This window comes from Panthera uncia, assembly GCF_023721935.1.
Source record: "Panthera uncia isolate 11264 chromosome B2 unlocalized genomic scaffold, Puncia_PCG_1.0 HiC_scaffold_24, whole genome shotgun sequence".
NCBI classification, from domain to species: Eukaryota; Metazoa; Chordata; class Mammalia; order Carnivora; family Felidae; genus Panthera; species Panthera uncia.
Genome location: NW_026057580.1, coordinates 56726823 through 56745718, shown reverse-complemented (window position 1 = coordinate 56745718; position 18896 = coordinate 56726823). Strand labels below are relative to the sequence as shown.

Below are 18896 nucleotides of genomic sequence, written 5' to 3'. Positions count from 1 at the left end.
CGGCTCAGGTCATGATCCCACAGTTTATGAGTTTCAGCCCCGCATCTTGCTCTCTCTTGTCAGTGCGGAGCTGACTACGGATCCTCTGTCCATCTCTCTCTCTGTCTCTCTGTCACTCTCTCTCTCAAAAATAAATAAATAAAACATATATATATATATATATATATATATATATAAGGAAATGTTACTTTGAAGCATAAAATAATTAGGATACATGCCAACAGTCCCAATCATTATTTTATTTATGTATTAAATATGGTGATAATTTATCTGTAATTCTTATTTCATAAATTGAAATATTTCATATTTCTAATGCCAGTAAATTAGTACAGTTTTCACATCAGTACATCACTGTATGGTGTCTAATAAATGATATTAGAAATCCCTTTAGTCTAAAGGCAAACATTTAAGGGTACCCCACTAGCATACTTTCCTATATGGAATATTCATTCCTGAAATTTAACAGGGATGCTTGTGCCCTTTCAGAGAGTAAAGATGACTAAGTTCTCCCTCCAATAAAAAGAAGTGAGATGATCTAACTGTAATAGAAAAGCTCCAATGTATGATTAAAGTACAGTTTACCACCTAAATAGAAATTTAGGTCAACCAAACAAAATTACCCCATTTTTGCAAAACCTTACCATCCTTTTAGTATATGAAAGACTTACTCAGAAAATATTCCTGAGATCATAACTTTAAGACCTTTCTATTAAACAACTGGTATGATAAGTTATAGTTAAAAATAATTTGAAATAGAGACACCTGGGTGGCTCAGTCCATTAAGTGTCCAACTCTTGATTTCAGCTCAGGTTATGATCTCATGGTCTGTGAGATTGAGCCCTATGTCAGCTGTCAGCACAGAACTACTTAGGGTTCTCTCTCTCCCCCTCTCCCTGCCCCTCCCCCATCTCAAAGTAAATAAATAAACTTAAAAAAAATAATTCAAGGGTGTCTGGGTGGCTCAGTCGGTTTAGCATCCAACTCTTGGTTTTGGCTCAGATCATGATCTCACAGTTGTGAGATCGAGCCCTGCATCAGGCTCCATGTGGACAGCACAGAACCTGCTTGGGATTCTCTTGTTTCCACCCCCCCCCTTGGCCCCTCCCACAAACACATGCTCTCTCTCTCTTTCTAATAGTAAGTAAAAATAAATGAATAATAATGCAAAATAATAACCACTTCACCTACTACCAGGAGTCAAAAGCTTTCTCTGACTGCTATTATACAAAGAAGTACTTTACATGCATGATCTCATTTAATCCTCACAATAACTTTATGTGGATGATATTATTGTTGTAACTTTACTGACAAGAAATCTGGGGTGTAAGTAACTCACCAAAAGTGACAGGATTGGAGAGGAATTGATAGAGTCAGGGATCAAAACCTAGTTTGTTTGACTCTAAAGCTTGTATTCTTAATTCTGGTACTCCACCTCCAAACCTTATTTAAAAAAATCATAAAACTACTACTTTTCAGAAATATCTAAAATCAAAATGTATAGATTATATGGAAATTATAGAAGAAATATAATCAGTAAATTCTTCTTAACAACATAAGACGTAACTATGTGTATAAGGATAAACGGAGTTATAATCCTATGAGAGAGGGGTAAGAGTTAAATATCTTTTGGAGATGGATCTCACCTAAGGTTGCCAGGATACACACCCAGTGTAAGCCAGCCCAGCAGAATAATCCCAGATAAATAGATATTGACAATGGGAGAGAGCAAAGTCTTTAAATTATGGAACACACTGAATCACCCATTGTTTTCAATATGGTGACAGACATGTAACCACATCTCAAATAGTTGGGACAGGAGATCCAATATCCATGAAATCTATGGAAGCACATGCAGCAAAGCTTCCAGGTCTTCTGTACTGTTTAACATTTTACATATTTGGAAGCATTTAGTATAGTGCTTGGTACAGAGTCAACGTTAGTTTGACTCTTCTTCCCCACCTCCTGCATGGAAATATCCTGGATGGAGGGCACACTCTACAAAAGTGTAGATAAGAGAATGGCTGGGAGTAAAATTGAACATTTTAGATGACACAGTCAGCCTCAGGTAGAATTGGACAAGATGAGGTTCACAGGACTCCAGAAATGTTCCTGTATTTCATTAAAAAAATAATTATCAGAATGGAGGAAGTATAACTCAAGAATCACATGAGATTAAAAAAAATAAACCTAGGAATTTATACAACTATGAAGAGTTGTCATAAGAGCATGAAACAGAAGATAATTCATTAATATTTTCAATATATAAAATATTTACACATCAATAAGAAAAAGATGAATAGCTTCATAGGAAATAAAGGACAAGAGCTTAAACAGGCAAATCACCAGAGTAGAGATATAAAGGAACAGTAAACAAAAATGTTTTCTCTGGTTAGTAACAAAAATGTAAATAAATCAACAATAAGATGCCATTTCCTTCCAATTGCCTTGGCAAAGAATGATGATGGCTAATGGGAACAAGGAAAATGATGTTTTTATACACACAGGTGAGTGTTTAAATGGGTACTCATTCCAGGGGCCAATCTGTACATATGTATCAAAGGCCTTAAAAATGGGCAAAGCCTTTGATCTAGAAATTCCACATCTAAAAACCCATCCTATGGAAATAATTAGGTAAGTGTGCAAAGATATATGCTCAAGGGGGTTCACTGGAGTGTTGTTCATATGAGCAAAAAATGGAAGCAATCTGTATGTTAGGAAATGAATTGAGTAGTATATATCCTTCAATGAAGAACCAAGCAGTAATTTAAAATGATAATGTAGAAGGTGCCTGGGTGGCTCAGTCAGTTGAGCACCTGACTCTTGATTTCCATTCAGGTCCCAGGACCCCAGGATCATGGGATCGGGCTCCACTGAGCATGGAGCCTGCTTAAGACTCTCTCTCTCTCTCGCTCTCTCTCTCTCTCTCTCTCTCTTTCTGTCTCTCTCTTTCTCTCTCTCTCTCTCCCTCCTTTCCTCCCTCCCTCTGCCCCTCTCACCCCCATTCATGCTTTCTCACTCTAAAAAAATAAAAATAAAATAAAATGATGGGGCAGATACATACTTTAAAAAAATTTTTTTTTTAATGTTTATTTATTCTTGAGAGAGACACAGACAGAGCATGAACAGGGGAGGGACAGAGAGAGAGGAAGGCACAGAATCCGAAGCTGGCTCCAGCACAGAGCCCAATGCAGGGCTTGAACCCATGAACCGCAAGATCATGACCTGAGCCGAAGTCAGATGCTTAAACCGACTGAGCCACCCAGGTGCCCCGATACATACTTATTAATGTGAGAAAATACTTAACATGTTTTAAGAGAAAACCAAGTAATAAATCAATACATACTGTGTTATATAAAACTGCCTTTGTAAAAATACATATTTCAGATATTAATAATGATTACTGTCATGTGCAAGATTTTAAAACTTTTGGTCATCCGTACTTTCTAATGTTCCTACAATAAACATGTACTTTAATGTGCGTAATTAAAAACATGGGTAAACAAGAAAAGGAGGTTTCCATTTGTGTCCCCATCCAGTGTTTACCAGACATAATAACTTTAGGCAAGTCAATGTATGCCAAGACACAGCTGCTTCAGATAGAAAATTGGGACAATAATAAACTATACCTCTCAGGGCCAGTATGGGAATAAAACCAAAAGCAAAAGCACTCTGAAACTGTAAAGTACTTGATAAACACTGGTTGTTATTACCACCAATAAAAGACAACTCATCAAGAGATTAGGGGAAGAAAAACTGATAGACACTCAGGTGATATGAGAAGAGAAGGGGAAACGCTGGTCCTCCCCACCTGCACAGGCCCTCACGTGTGTGGCAATGCAGTTGTTCCTCAGGGCCACATTCAAGGGAGGCCATGGTAATGATGCAGGTGACAGCACTTAGCAAGTGTCCAGCATAGGAGGTGCTTTCCTGCTCTTCTTTAATTCATTAGGCACTTTACTCTTTCTTTTTATGGATCAGGATACTAAGTCATAAAGAGGTCAGGTAATTTGCTGAAAGCCACACAACTGTGAGGTAGGGAAACCAAGTTTCCAAACCAGCAGACCGGCTCCAGAGGCCACACTCTTAACAATAACATTAACACTAACACAATTAACCCTAACAAAGGGAATGTATTCCAGGACACAGTCACACCCTGAAGTGCTGAAGAGATCAAGACCGAGAGCTGTGAGTACAAAGTCCCCAGGCTGGAATGCTAAGGCAACATCACCTCCAACTCAAAATGAAGAAAGTTTCCAATAATCTAAAATGGCCAAAGACTGAATAAGTTACTATGCGAGGTAGTATATCAATCACTGGAAGTCAAAAATGGGGCCATAACACATCTGAGGTTGTTCTGAAACAAACAAAAATGGCCCTAAGCTTACCTGAGCCACAGAAGCCACCAGCAGGGGATGAGGACCTACAACCACCACTGACTGCTATCTCTCAAGGAGGTCCCTGCTATGGCTCAACTATGTCCCTGCCAAGGTTGCACATCCAAGTCCTGACCTCCATTCCCTTAGAGTGTGACTATGTTTAGAGATAAGGCTTTTAGAGAGGTAGTTAAGGTAAAAAGAGGTTATATGGGTGACTTCTAATGTAGTATCACTGGTGTCCTTATAAGAAGAGCTTAGGGGGTGCCTGGGTAGCTCAGTCAGTTAAGCGTCTGACTCTGGATTTTGGCTCAGATCATGATCTTGTGGTTCGTGAGTTCAAGCCCCACATGAGGCACTGTACTGACAGTACGGAACCTGCTTAGGATTCTCTCTCTTCCTCTCCCTCTGCACCTCTCCACTCACATGTGCGCACTCTCTCTCTCTCTCTGTCTCTCTCTGTCTCAAAAATAAATAAACATTAAAAAAAAAAGAGCTTAGGACACATGTAAGCACAGAGGAAACAAGTATGTGAGGACACAGCAAAAAAGATGGCCATCTACAAGCCAAGAAAACAGGCCTCAGAAGAAACCAACCCTGCCAACATCTTTATTTCCAATTTACAGCCTCCAGAACCAAGAGAAAATAAATTTCTGCCATTTAGGCCACCTGGTCTGCGGGACTTTGTTAAGGCAGCCCTAGCAGACTAATACAGTTCCCACGGGTGGGCACAGCCCACCAAGAGTGGGTCCTTGCCATCACCATTCTGCTCCATGGTGGAAATGAGCCTTCTCCAGACACTGCTGCCTCCATCCACCAGTCTCTTCAGAGCTTCTCTTCAGCTCACAGGCTGTGCTGTGCCCACTGAGCCCCTACCTCCAGGGCTGGGACAGCCCATGCTCTGCTCAAAGCTGGGCCACAGGTGACTCTGAGAAACCATCAACCTTCTAGGACCCCTGGCCTGAGGCAGCTGCCTGTCCTCCACTGCTCCATAGGAGTACTTGGCCCACCACTCTCACTTTTCCAGTCAGTGCTCACCTTTCTCCAGGTGTAAAACCCACCATTCTTTGAGGAAAGTCCCTCTGGGGAGTTGCTCCGACTTCTAGGCATTCAGTTTGTGTGTTCCACCAGAGAGCCATCTTCTTTTAGGGTTTCATAAGTACCGAGGAGGCCCAAGCACAGGGATGAGGGTCCAGGGTGTGGAAGTACTGCCTAAAGCACCTGCCACCTTCCAAAAGTCTGTCTCCACGGTAAACCTATGCGCACCTGCACACTTCCTGCATAACTTCAGGTTATTATCTTCCTCAGGGGGCTTCTACGAAGCTGTCTTCTACAGGTAACTCCACCAGTCTGTCACACAAAGACCACAAATGTCTTTCCAACTCAGTCCTGTTGCCAGATCCACCCACAGAGGGAAGGGAGAAACAACCACCCATCTCCACATGCTGGGGGATGTAGAGACCCAGCTTCAGCCACGATACCCAGGTACCTGGCATTCAAACGAATATAGGCAGAATCCTTCACCATCCGATCATCTCACTGCTCTGCTTAAAACTGTTGGTATTAAGTCAAATTCCCTTCAATGGACCCCTGCCAACATTTCCAGCATTGTGTCCTGCCACTTGACTTCTTGTTTCCTGGTCACAGTCATGCAGATCTGTTCGTCCATGTTGAACTATTCTCTCTCTTCGGGGCACTGGTACCTGTCATCTCCTCTGCCCAGGACTCTCTACCCCTCTGCTTTGCCTGGTTAGCTCCTATTCATCCTGCAAATCTCAGGTGTCACTTCCTCTGGGGAGCCTTCCCTGATATCCCCAGGTCTGAGTTAATTACTCTTGGACACGCTCCAGTAGCACCAATGCATCCATACCTACCCCATAATCAGCACTGTCTACAATTACTTGTTTAGAAAGGCAGACTCTATTGCCTCAGCCTCATTTCTACCCATAGCCCCAACCCCAAGCAGTGAGCTCCTTAAGTGGGTGACCATTCCCCTTAGGGGTAATCCCGGTTTTGCCCACTGTCCCAGTATAATTACTAATTATTGTAATTATTGTCCTCTTTTGTTTTCCAGCTTGGATGATAAATTATTTGCTCATCCTGTCTATATAGGCAGGATCCACATCAGTCTTGCTCCCTATCTCGAATCCCTTGGGACTACCATTATTCCCACAAAATTTCCCAAAGGAGAAAAAATAAAAGCAGAGTGTATCTCCATTTTAGAATGAAGAACATGAGATCTTGATGCTAGATTATTTGCATATATTGAATCACAACGTTTTGGTTTATAATATGAAATTCGTGCCCTAAGAAGAATAAAATGCTGCACTGAATATCCAAAATCTCTCTAGTAAGAAAGAGGATAAAGTATGTATAGTCACCTCATGAATATAGCTGGAGACCCTGAGGAGCAAACTAAACTACGATGTTCACAGCAGCTCCCTGTGTCACATTAGCACAGCCCTTTCCAGCTCTCACTTCAATTTAATTTCTAGCTCTATCACTCGTCTATGAATAGAAACATAAAATGCTCGGATCAGTTACACCATCTTGTCAAAATAACCTAACCAGCGATTATAACATCCTAAGGTGCTTTTAAAAAATGTTGCCATAAAAACTTCTTATTAAAGAATTTCTTATAGCTCTTACAGTACTGAAAACGAAACCATCCATCGGCTTCTTTATAGATGGCACAATGTAGATCTTGAGCATTTTCTGGTATACAAATTACTTGTATGATAAATAACATTGTATGGCAAAAAAATAATCAGTGTGCCTCATTTACATAATCATTTTATTTCATCAGAAAATTCTCTGTGAAGAAGTTCTTCATCAGACAGTAAAGGAACATTCTCCTCTGATTAATGATTGTCCTCTAACAAATAGAAAACATGTAGTTTACAGTTCCCCAACCTATAACATAGGCATAATCCAAACTCCATTTTCAAATGGAGAAAGTCTTACTGTTGAGTTTTAAAACACAGACTCTTCATTCATTCAAGTATTTCCTAAAGGGTTAATATATTTCCAGGAATCACTGAACAAGAGGTGATGGCAGACACAAAAGACTTAAAAATAGTCTCTGCCCTTCAAATAACTTACCAAGTAAGATATAACGTCCACATTTGCAGTATTCTAATAGTAAAAGATAGTTTGAATTTTCTTCTAATGAAAGATGTACAATCTTTCTCTCATTTTAAATTTCTAAAACTGAGGTGGTACCTTAAATCAATAAGTTTATTAACATACTACTATTTTTTTTCCCCTTGAAAAGGGAGCATTAGAAGCTCCACAAGAAGAACATCCACAAGAAGCATTAGAACACTATAGTCCAAGTGTCTAAATTGTTTTAATGTTTTTTTTTTTTTTTGAGAGAGAGAGAGAGAGAGAGAGAGAGAGAGCGCACAATCAGAGGAGGGGCAGAGAGAAAGAGGGAGACACAGAATCGGAAGCAGGCTCCAGGCTCTGAGCTGTCAGCACAGAGCCCAACACAGGGCTCGAACCCACAAACCATGAGATCACCTGAGCCAAAGACAGACGCTTAACTGACTGAGTCGCCCAGGCACCCCTCCAAGTGCCTAAATAAGAAGGCTAGGAGTGCATGTACTGTTACATTTAATTATAATGATCTAGCAATGTAAGAACTAAACGGGTCCATTTTTCAGAAGCAAAAGCTGAAGCTCAGCAAGCTGAACTGCTTTGAGATTAAAAAACAAAAACAAAAATGGTAATTGTGAAGCTGAGACTCAAATCCAGCCCTGTTACATCCTGCTGCACCACACTGTCTACTGCCTTCCCAAGGGCTAGATGGCTGTCAGTAAGAATGATGAGGGAGGTTGGGGCACCTGGGTGGTTCAGTGGGTTGGACATTCAACTCTATTTTGGCTCAGGTCATGATCTTACAGTTCATGTGATGGGGTTCCACTTCACTTAGCTCTGCACCAAGTGTCAAGCCTGCATGGGATTCTCTCTCCCTCCCTCTCTCTCTCTGCCCCTCCCCTGTTCATGCATGTCCTTGTTCTCTCTCTCTCTCAAAAAAAAATTTAAAAAAAAAGAAGAATGATGGAGGGAGGCTAAGCAGAGGAGCCCCAAAGGATGCAGAGAGAAAGGAGAAGGCTTTCTAGATCAGAAATACAACACAGCCAAAGATTTTCCAGTTATACTTCTGGCAAGAACCCTGTACCAGCTAGAGAAACAAGACATGTATTCAATCTGCTATCCTTAACAGGAAGCCTTTTAACAGAAAGTTCCACTTCTATACCCATTTTACTGATTACAAAATTGAGGTTTGAAGAAATTAAGAACTTCATGAAGGTGACACAATCAGTATGGAAGCCAGGGTGAAAACCCAGGCAGTCTACCTCCAGAACCTACCCTTTTTAACCAGTAAGCTCTCCTGTGTCTCCAGCTAGTACAAATGTATAACTTATACTCCAAGTTCTTGTGTGTGTTGAACTTCTCATCTGGAAAGCCTGTGATAAACATGCTAACTCTCTCAGAAAAAATATTTGATCTTCCATGAAAACACAGATCTGACCAGGATGAATAACAAAGAATTGACTCTAACAATTCACTAACCATAGTCTCACTCTTGTCACAATGTAACAAATGTTTCAGTATAACATTAAAATAGCATTTATCATACACCAGGAATTAAGGGCAAACAAGATTAAAATGACTGTAAAGCAAAATTTCTGTGTTTTTTTTAACATGAAAAGTGACAAAGGCCATCCCTTCTTACACCATAATTTCCTTAAAATAAAATGCAAGAAGGATGTGGGCATGAGGTTAAGTTTCTTCAGCTGGGCTGAGCTACATATTAACTGACAACTATGATTTATAGGGGAGGGACCATGTTCCGTTCATCTCTGTGTTAGAAGGAGCCTTGTTCTTAGAAGACTTGCTAATAAGTCCATTTTCATCAAGTGTTCTTTTTTTAATGTTTATTTACTTTTGAGAGAGAGAGAGAGTGTGAGCAGGGGAGGGGCAGAGAGAGGGAGACAGAGGATCTGAAATGGGCTCTGCACTGACAGCAGAGAGCCTAATACAAGCCTCAAACTCACAAACTCTGAGATCATGACCTGAGCTGAAGTCAGACTCTCAACCAACTGAGCCATCCAGATGCCCCATAAATTGTTTTTATTTAGGGGGTTAACGGTCTTTCAGCACAGATGCAGGAGTTCCAGATACCTCCAAAAACACTTTTCTCTGTCACTGAAAAGGCATCCTGAGTCTTTTACAGAATAGGTACATAATCCTAACAATTTCAAGATACAAAGACCAAACAGAAATCCAAATTTCATCTTCATTGAAAAATAACATCAGGGGCATCTGGGTGTCTCAGTCTGTCTGACCCTTGGTTTCAGCTCAGGACATGATCTCACAGTTTGTGGGTTTGAGTCCTGCATTGCGATCTTCACTGACAGCTGCAGAGCCTGCCTGGGATTCTCTGTCTCCCTCTCTCTCTGCCCCGCCCCCCCACTTTCCCTCTATCTCTCTTTTTCTTTAAATAATTAATTAACTAGGAAAGGCAAGGCAAGGCAAGGAGGAAAGGAAAAGAACATCACTTTAAAACTTTCACTTTCACAAAAATCCCTTGGCTATGAATCTTCAATTTTAAGATAATATTCCATTGTCCTGCTTTATACAGGAGGGGGTTCAGGACATACTACACCAAAATGTGGCACCTTAGAGTTCTGAATATTATAAGCTGAAGGAAGCTGAGAAAGCACATGTGCAGTAAGGACTTTCTGTCATTCCCCAGATGCAGGTCATAAAACCCTGATATGAGAGGTACCCTCCCTGTACGCGGAGGAAAAGAACATCCTTTTCTCCAAGATGCAGGAGGAATTTGAACGAACAGGCTTTGCTGTTTCTCCCACACTACTATACTTACTTCATACCATTTTTTATCCTATCACGTTTTTTCCAAGAATTTTCTCTTTTCATCAAACCTATCATAAAAATGCTCAGATTTTAATCACTTCTTTGGGTCTTCATTTCCTTATGAAGGTTCCCATGTCATGTAAAACTCATGTTAAATAAATTTGTATGCTTTTATCTTGCGAATCTGTCTTTTGTTACAGGTATACAAAGATCTAGAACTCAGAAGGGTGGAGGAAAAATATGTTTTTCTTCCTCTATGCACAGAATAACTAAGCAGCAAGATGAGGCACTCAAAATACTAAAATCAAAACTTTACACTCACCACAGAATATTGATTTGAACAAAAATGTTTAAAGTCAGTATAATTTAATTCCAATTGTCAATGGCAAACCATTTTACACTGAGTTTCTTGTCCTTAGTTTTAACTACTACCACTAAAATACCTTTGAGAAATATCCAACTTACCAATGAAACAAAAATAGGAATGTTGTACTTTCTGATTCACAATACCAAGTACACTGTGAAATATCTGTAAACAGTGCAAAATCATTAATCTCACTGGGAAACTCTTAAGATACTGTCTTATGAAATTATATAAGATGTGTCATTAATAACTTGCATAAGCCTGTTATGAGCGATCCAGTCAAGTAGAAGATATTAATATTTTTAAAAAAAGTGAAATCTAAATTTCAACAAATTTGAAATGAGTCAACATTATATAAAAAGATGGCAGCAACCATGCAAATGGACTCAGAGACTCTGGATCCAGGTTAATGAGTAACAAGTGTGGACCAAATGTGACGGAGGGCAGAAAAAGTATAGCAGAAAGAGAACACTGATTAACCAGAGCATGAGAGCTGGAGCTATGAAGAGCCAATTCACATGAAGCGAAATGCATGAGGATTTTTGGAATACTCACCTATCTGAAACTATTAACTCCCACTATGTGCCACTCCCTCCTCTAGGAGGCACAGTTTAAAACAAGACAGACAATGTCCCTATTCTCTTAGAACACAGATTTTAGAGGGGAGTAAAAGCAAATAGGTATACAAGAAAACACTGGATAGCAACTGGGTGCTGCACTGAACAGAACAGCGTGATGTGACAGAATCAAAGAGCATTTAGTTTGAATGGTCAGTAAAGCCTCTGAAGAAATGAAGTTAAATCTACAATACCACTTAAAGGGGCTCCTGGGTGGCTCAATCTGTTAAGTGTCCGACTTCAGTCCAGGTCATGATCTCACGGTTCGTGAGTTCGAGCCCCACATCGGGCTCTGTGCTGACAGCTCGGAGCCTGGAGCCTGCTTCAGATTCTGTGTCTCCCTCTCTCTCTGCCCCTCCCCCGCTCTCACTCGCTCTCTCCCTCTTTCTCTCTCTCTCTCAAAAATAAATAAAACACGCACAAAAAATTTTTTTAATTAGTACTCCCTTGATTACACAAATGTCAGAATACTAAGGAATATTCCAAAGTCAGGGAAAAGAAAGTTTTCCACATTATGTTTTGTGATTTGAGACATGTTTTGAATTGCTACATGACTTTTTGGCATGAGTCAGAAGAAGAGGAGGAGAGTGGAGTCTGTTTTCTTGGCTCAGTCAATAGGCTTGGGTGAGCTTGAGAAGTAGGAGGATGAATCTCAGAATAGTGTGGGGGAGGTGGAGGGGAAAAAGGCTGTCAAATCCATCATGTTTGATATTTTACAATGACTGAAGTAGAATCCTTCCTTTATCAATCCTTGTTTCCCCAATGCCCAAGAGCTAGGATCACAAAGTTCTGGGGTTCTTTTTCATTTTCTAATGAAGATATTATTGCCCTTTGGTGATATCCTAGCCATACATAGGATTTAGAGTATACAGTATTATGTAGTATTCACGAAAATAAAACCATCATGTTTATTTCATGAAGAAAGCACGTGAAAATTATATCCTATGATTTCAATAACTATCACAGTAAAACAGGCTTACCTTCCTACATCACAAAAATTTTCTTTACATCTCAGAAACTATCTCATGTCTTAGAATATTTTTCATCTATATACCATTAAAAAAAACATTTTGGTCTCTTTGGAGAAGTTGAGAGGAACGCCACCTAGCGTGAACTACCAAGCAGAGGATATGAACCCAACCTCAAGGTTGAGGTATAAGGTGAAGTAATTTTCCCAAGGTCAGCAGGCTAGAAAGTAGCAGAGGCAGGACTGGAACCTAGGCAAGTCTGACTAGAGTTTACACCCCTCATCATAGACGATGCTGCACCCAGCATTAGCAATACAGAATAGCTGGACTTCACGGATTTTTCAGAATACAAACTCTCTTCTATAATTGCTTAGTAATTTCCAAGATGTCGGCTATAATAAATAATTTTCTGGAAAATATTCAGCATAGCTATTTCTCTTTGGGACCCTCTAAATTCTAGCGTTGGGATCCAGAAAGGCATATAACATAAGGATAAGAGTGAAAACATTGTAGTGGAACTGTCTGGTTCCAACCCCCATCCCACAAGCAATATGACCTTGGGCAAGTAAACCCCTCTGTGTCTCAGTTTCCTCATTCTGTAAAAGGATGTTAATAACACAATCTACCTCACCACACAGGTATAAGGGTGGGTTTGATGAATCAATATAAGTAAGTATAGCACTAAGAACAGTGCTATGAAAATAAAATATATCAAGATGTTAGCTGTTGTCATCATGATGCCAAGAGTAAAAAGGGCTGCAGACTTCAACCCCATCTATACTCCTGAAATACCATAATTCTATGTACTGACGTATAAGGTAAATCAAAGCCTCAAAGACGATGATGCGTAACCCTGCAAAGATGCCTGGAAGATACTGCTCATTACATGCACTATGCAGGGCTCTATTTAACAAGAATCTTGAGAGAGATTTCTTTCTAACCCTAGCATTCGATGCTCCTGCATGATTGGTTTTGTTTTATTCATAAATGCTTTAAATACAGGAACTAATCAAGCTTCACATTTTAAAGTGACTGCCAAGGACATCTAGAATGAAATACGCTCCCACTCTTACTAAGTATCTAGAACCTAATGGTACACATTTTTCTAATATTGTTCAGTTTGTGTTGTTATGCCCATTCCTTCACTTTTTCCTTTACCAGTAACTTCTCATTTACGTTAAACTCTTTTATGTATTTATTTTTTAATAACCAAGATATGAGGGGCACCTGGGTGGCTCAGTCCGGTTGAGCGTCCGACTTCGGCTCGGGTCATGATCTCACGGTTTGTGAGTTAGAGCCCCACATCAGGCTCCGTGCTCTCAGTTCAGAGCCTGGAGCTTGCTTCGGATTCTGTGTCTCACTCTCTCTCTGCCCTCCCCCACTCATGCTCTGTCTCTCTCTGTCTCTCAAAAAATGAATAAACGTTAAAAAAAATTAATAAAAAAATAACCAAGATATGAAACCATCTGTCTGGAAGAACAGGAAAGGGACAGACAGGAAGATATAAGAATGATGATCTCATTAGGACCTATTTCCAGGTTTGTGGGAGCAAAGTTGGAATATGCTTCTGAGCTAATGGTCTAGGAAGTGCAAAACAAACAGAATATGAAAATCACAAGTTCAGAAGTGGACTTCCATTACCAGCACCTCCCACCCCACCCTGCCATACTTTAACCTGCCCAACGATCAGTATCAGTATCAATAAAAAAATTCTCCAGCCCCCTATTCCTCACGAAACAATAAAACACATGTAATAATTCCAAGTTCATAGGCAGTGAAATGACTGATTCTTGACTCAATAACAAGTATTGGCTGAGTGCCTACCTCATCACAGGTATCCTTCCAGACACATGGGATATACTGGTGAACAAAACAGGCAAAATGCTTACCTCACTGAGCTTACCTTCTACATAGGAAGACAGATAACAAACAATAAACATGGCAAATAAGTAAATTATAGGGTATAAATTATAGGAGGGAATGCTATGAAAAAAATCAAGCAAGGTAAATGGGATCTGGATGAAGGATTTATGTAAAAATTTTATTTTTATTAGGAACTAAAACTAAATATTATATATAATTCTGAGTGATTAAGATTGTCTAGAATGGTGTATATCAACTAAAACAAAATTTAAAAAAAAATTTTGTCCTAAATAAACTCAACATTTAAAATGTCTAAAAAGTTACTAATTCTGTTGATTTGTCGTTGGTAAAATGAACATTTTCTCATAAACCAAAACAAGTTACACCCTATCATTTGTGTAAAGTCTTATTTCCCAGCCACCTGAGTAAGAACTGTACTCCCAGAAACTGTTATAAAGCATTCCATGTCTGGCGTCACACCCCACACCTGTAACCGCAGAAACTCCCACTAGACAGGGGAGACCAGCTCATCAGTTCCAGAGTTTGTCTCACAGCCTCTCAAAACTGGACTTATAGGGGTGCCTGGGTGGCTCAGTCGGTTAAGCATCCGACTTCAGCTCAGGTCATGATCTCACAGTTCAGGGTTCAAGCCCCACATAGAGCTCTGTGCTGACAGCTCAGAGCCTGGTTCAGATTCTTTGTCTCCCTCTCTGTTACCCTCCCCCCCCCTCAAAAATAAAGAAACATTTAAAAAAAACTGGACCTGTGCTCTCAGCCCCCATTATTCTCACTTGTCTACTCTATGCAGCAATGTCTGCTGCTCAGTCTACTGAGGTGTACACGAAAGGGGTGCAAGCACATGCCCAAATCACTGGCAATGGTAGGAGAGACTGTAACACTCCCTGGGTGCCACAAAACCACTTCCCTGAAGGAGCCACTGCTCAAGAGTGCCCTTTCCTACTTCCAATTCACCAATGCCAGTGTCCACTCTGGATGCCAAAGGAGTTTCAAACGATGCTTCTGTATCTTTCTTGCTCTTTGTAAAAAATCTCCCTCTTTCTAGGACTTGGACTTGATTCCAAGTGAACTTGGGCCAGGGTAGCACTTGCTGCTGAGCAGCAAACACTGTGCTGTACTTGGAATCAAGCCTTTGCTCAGACACTAGCCCACTAGGCTAGAACTAAGCTTGTAAGTTTTATTCTCTCCACAAGATCTGTGATCTCCACTAGGGCTTATGCCACAACTTCTCCAGATACACCCCAATCTTCGGGAACATGTTGGGACTTCTGATCTAAGGGAGGTGGATATGAGCTTCTAGCTTTTTGGAAGGGAAGCATCACTATGGGCATCGTGGTGAGCAAAGGAAAAGCGCTGGAGTTAGCCTTGCTATGCACTGCCCACAACTAGCAGAGAATTACCACAGCGATGTGCTGGATGAGTGAGTAATAATTTAAAACAACAAATAGGAACATCTGGGTGGCTTGTTGGTTGAGCGTCCAACTTCGGCTTAGGTCACAATCTCAAGGTTTGTGAGTTCGAGCCCTACATCAAGCTCACTGCGTCAGCATGGAGCCCACTTTGGATCCTCTGTCCCCTCCTCTCTCTGCACCTCCCCTGCTTGCGCTCTCTCTCTTAAAAATAAATACACATTTAAAAAATAATAATAAAAATCAAGTACATGAAGCTACATCAAATTTCTCAAGGAAATGCTTTCCAAATTATTTAGGGTAGCTCATAAGAGATCCATAAATTCAGTACATAAATATTGGAGCTATATAACATAGGACACAAGTCATACCCTATATGTGAGAAGAGTTATCAAAGTAGTGTTATATTCTTAGAGTTATAAACTTAACAACGAAGATGATCATTCTTCCAATGCAGAAAGTTCTATCTGTCCATTAACAGTTTTTCCCTCCTGTGACTATTTACTCTTCTGATGAAGAGTAAATCCAGAAGATTCGACCAGAGAAAACAGTTCTGATATTTCACAAACATACCAACGATACATTATAGACGTTTCTGCCACCTCACAGATTTGAAAAGTGTTACGAAATCATGAAAAAAAACCTCATGTTTTACCCCAACCTCACGACTTTCTACTAGTATAACTTGGGCAAACCTATTAGCCTTTCTCAGGCAACAGTGACTTCTCCGTAAGACAAGGGTCTCTTGCATGACGCTTTCGGTGACACTAATTGAAATGAGTTTAAAAGGATTTTCTAAACGATGAGGTACATTATAAGCTCACGGCATCATCAAACTCATTCTGCTACTGTGGCAGATGGGACATTTCTCTCCTAAGAACCAGAGAGATCTAAGAAAACTGACTTGTTCTCCCAAAACAGTGTTCTGCCAGATGCTATTACATAATTGTATTTTGTAAAGAAGTTAGAAAAGACAATGGATTAAGACTTGAAGTTCATTATCTCCACAGAGCATGTTTAGGCAGAATATCTGAATAAAACAAGAATGAAAACATTTCATTATTGCCTAAGATATTCTAGATAATGCCTTTTATTCTGACACCTTGAATCTATGCTTGCCTCATAGGTAACATTTTCAATTATTAAGCACTAGTTAATATCGCCAGTGTCGGCATGATCAGTAATTACCGCCTTAATAATCACAGGCATCTGATTCCAGCTGCTCCCATCTTTGATATAACCATGAGCAACAGCCTGGAGGACAGGAACTGACAGGGAAAGAATACAGCCGGGGGTCAAATTAATGCTGGTGTTGTACTAGCTTTCAGTGAGCTACTCTAGTCAGAGACACATGCTGAAAAGTAAGAGCACAGATTGAGAAAATGAGTGTCCTGAGAGTTTGCTACAAAATAAAATATTTTCTGAATATGAGAATGCCTTTGGAATCTAGCTCTGAAGAAGCAGGCTAAATAAATCATACCTTTAACAATCTCCTTTTGAGTAATTATAAAAAGAATGCATCTGCATACTCATTCCCCTGCCAGATAGGACTTTTCCCTTCCCCAGATGGTTGGGGTGAGTGTCTGTGCATACGGCAAGGGAAAAACAGCAGGAAGCTCAAAGTACTTAACTGTAAAAAGAAAAAGTGAGGCTTATGGAACATGTGCTGTGTAAGACACGGTAAGGGCCAAAAAACCAAAGACCAACCAAAGAATGCAAGGCTGTGTCCTGGTCCCAGCTATGCTACTGTCTCCCCAAGAAATCCAGTTTGCTCTCTCGGGGCTTCTGCTTCATCATGTGGAAAGTAGTGATCCAACTAAATCAGTTTGGAGAGTTCTTCGCAGGCTTTGTGAAATTATCCAACACTGGAGATCAGCAGAAATAGGTAAAGCAGGTGTCAACTTGTGCGTAGGTGAGAAATCTTCTTGGCAAAATAGTGTCAAGTTTTTCCTCCTTCTTCTTTGAAATAGAAGTAAAAATCCTACTACTGCATGGATCCTCTGTGAACACCACCACAGACCCAGCCTTTTAAGAGACAATTCTAGAAGAATACAGAATCTGCATCTATTATAAACCAAATACATTTCAAGGAAATTTTGAGGGAAAAAATGGTCCCATGATAGTCCACTACCCCATGATGGGAGAATGAGTGTGCGTGTGTGTGTGTGTGTGTGCATGCACATATGCATGTAAAGATGCGTATGTGTGTACAAACGTGTGTTTGTGCAGGAGTGTGTATATGCAGGTAGGGTGTGTGTGCATGCGTGTGTAAGGATGTGTATATGTACACAAATGTATGATTTTGCATTATGTATATGTATGTTTGTGTAGGTAGGTGTGTGTGTGTATGTGTGCATCAAATGGAGGCATGAACAATCCATCTCACTTCTTTTCTCCCTTTTTGCCTACTTTCCCTCCCCTAATCTCTTGCACTGAGTGCTTAATTTAATTTTTATGAAGGCATGTGGGCAAGAAAGAGGTAAAAGAGATTGCCCGCTTATTACTTAGGCTAGGTCAGAAACTATTCTGCATTAGTGAGTGGCTCTCTGCAGAATGAGGACACCCAAGGACTAGTGACGGTAGACAGGGATCAGAATCACCTGACTAAAAGCTTTTTCAATTTCTCTGTACCTTCTCCTCTCTCCTGCCCTCACTGAGATTTGAATATGACTCTTGGAGGATATTCTTAATGTGCACATGTGTACACACATCACAGCTGCAGCAAATCACAGCTACTGATTTGCTGAGGTAGAATAAAGATTAAGGATCTTGCTGCTAATGTCCTTTCCTGCTCTAATACTTTGGACATGGCTTCTACCATTGTAATACTTTCTAATTAAGGAAACATATAACCAGAGAGCAACAGAAGGCAACACGACATAACTGTGCAGGAAACTGAGTGGCAGAGAAGATGAGGAATTCTAAAACAAGGGAAAATATTGTAACATAGGGCTAATCAAAAGTGCTTTCATGGAGGAAGTGGGTATCGAGCTAAATTTGGTGCACAGACCTTAGACTAAGGAAGAGGTAAAGAAATGTGCTGGGGATCAGGTGTGTAGAGCACCAACTATGTGCAGGGGGTCACAAGCTGGAAAGACAGAGAGGGGGGCAGCATCAGTGCTGGGAGTACTGGCAGGTTGGGCTGACCAGAATTAGTGGGGTCAGCTGACCTGAGGCTGCAAATGGCAACAGAGCCTGAACTTAGAGCAGTGACTGTAGAGTCACCACTGGCTATAAAGCAAGAGAATGCTGGAAGAAAACATGGGGCTGAAGAAGCTCCTTCAGATCCTGGTGCCCAAGACAGGTCAGAGCAGAAGGTTCTAACCTGGCATCCACGAACAGACTTAAGTATGCAACAGCCCCTGCCAATATATGCCACCCTTTTTCTGAATCCATAT

General features: G+C 40.5%; 1 protein-coding gene across 4 annotated transcripts in view; it reads right to left on the bottom strand.

The window, feature by feature from the left end:
- Nucleotides 1-18896, bottom strand: part of KLHL32 (kelch like family member 32) — a 238752-nt gene that overhangs the window by 200656 nt on the left and 19200 nt on the right. The window lies entirely within an intron of this gene.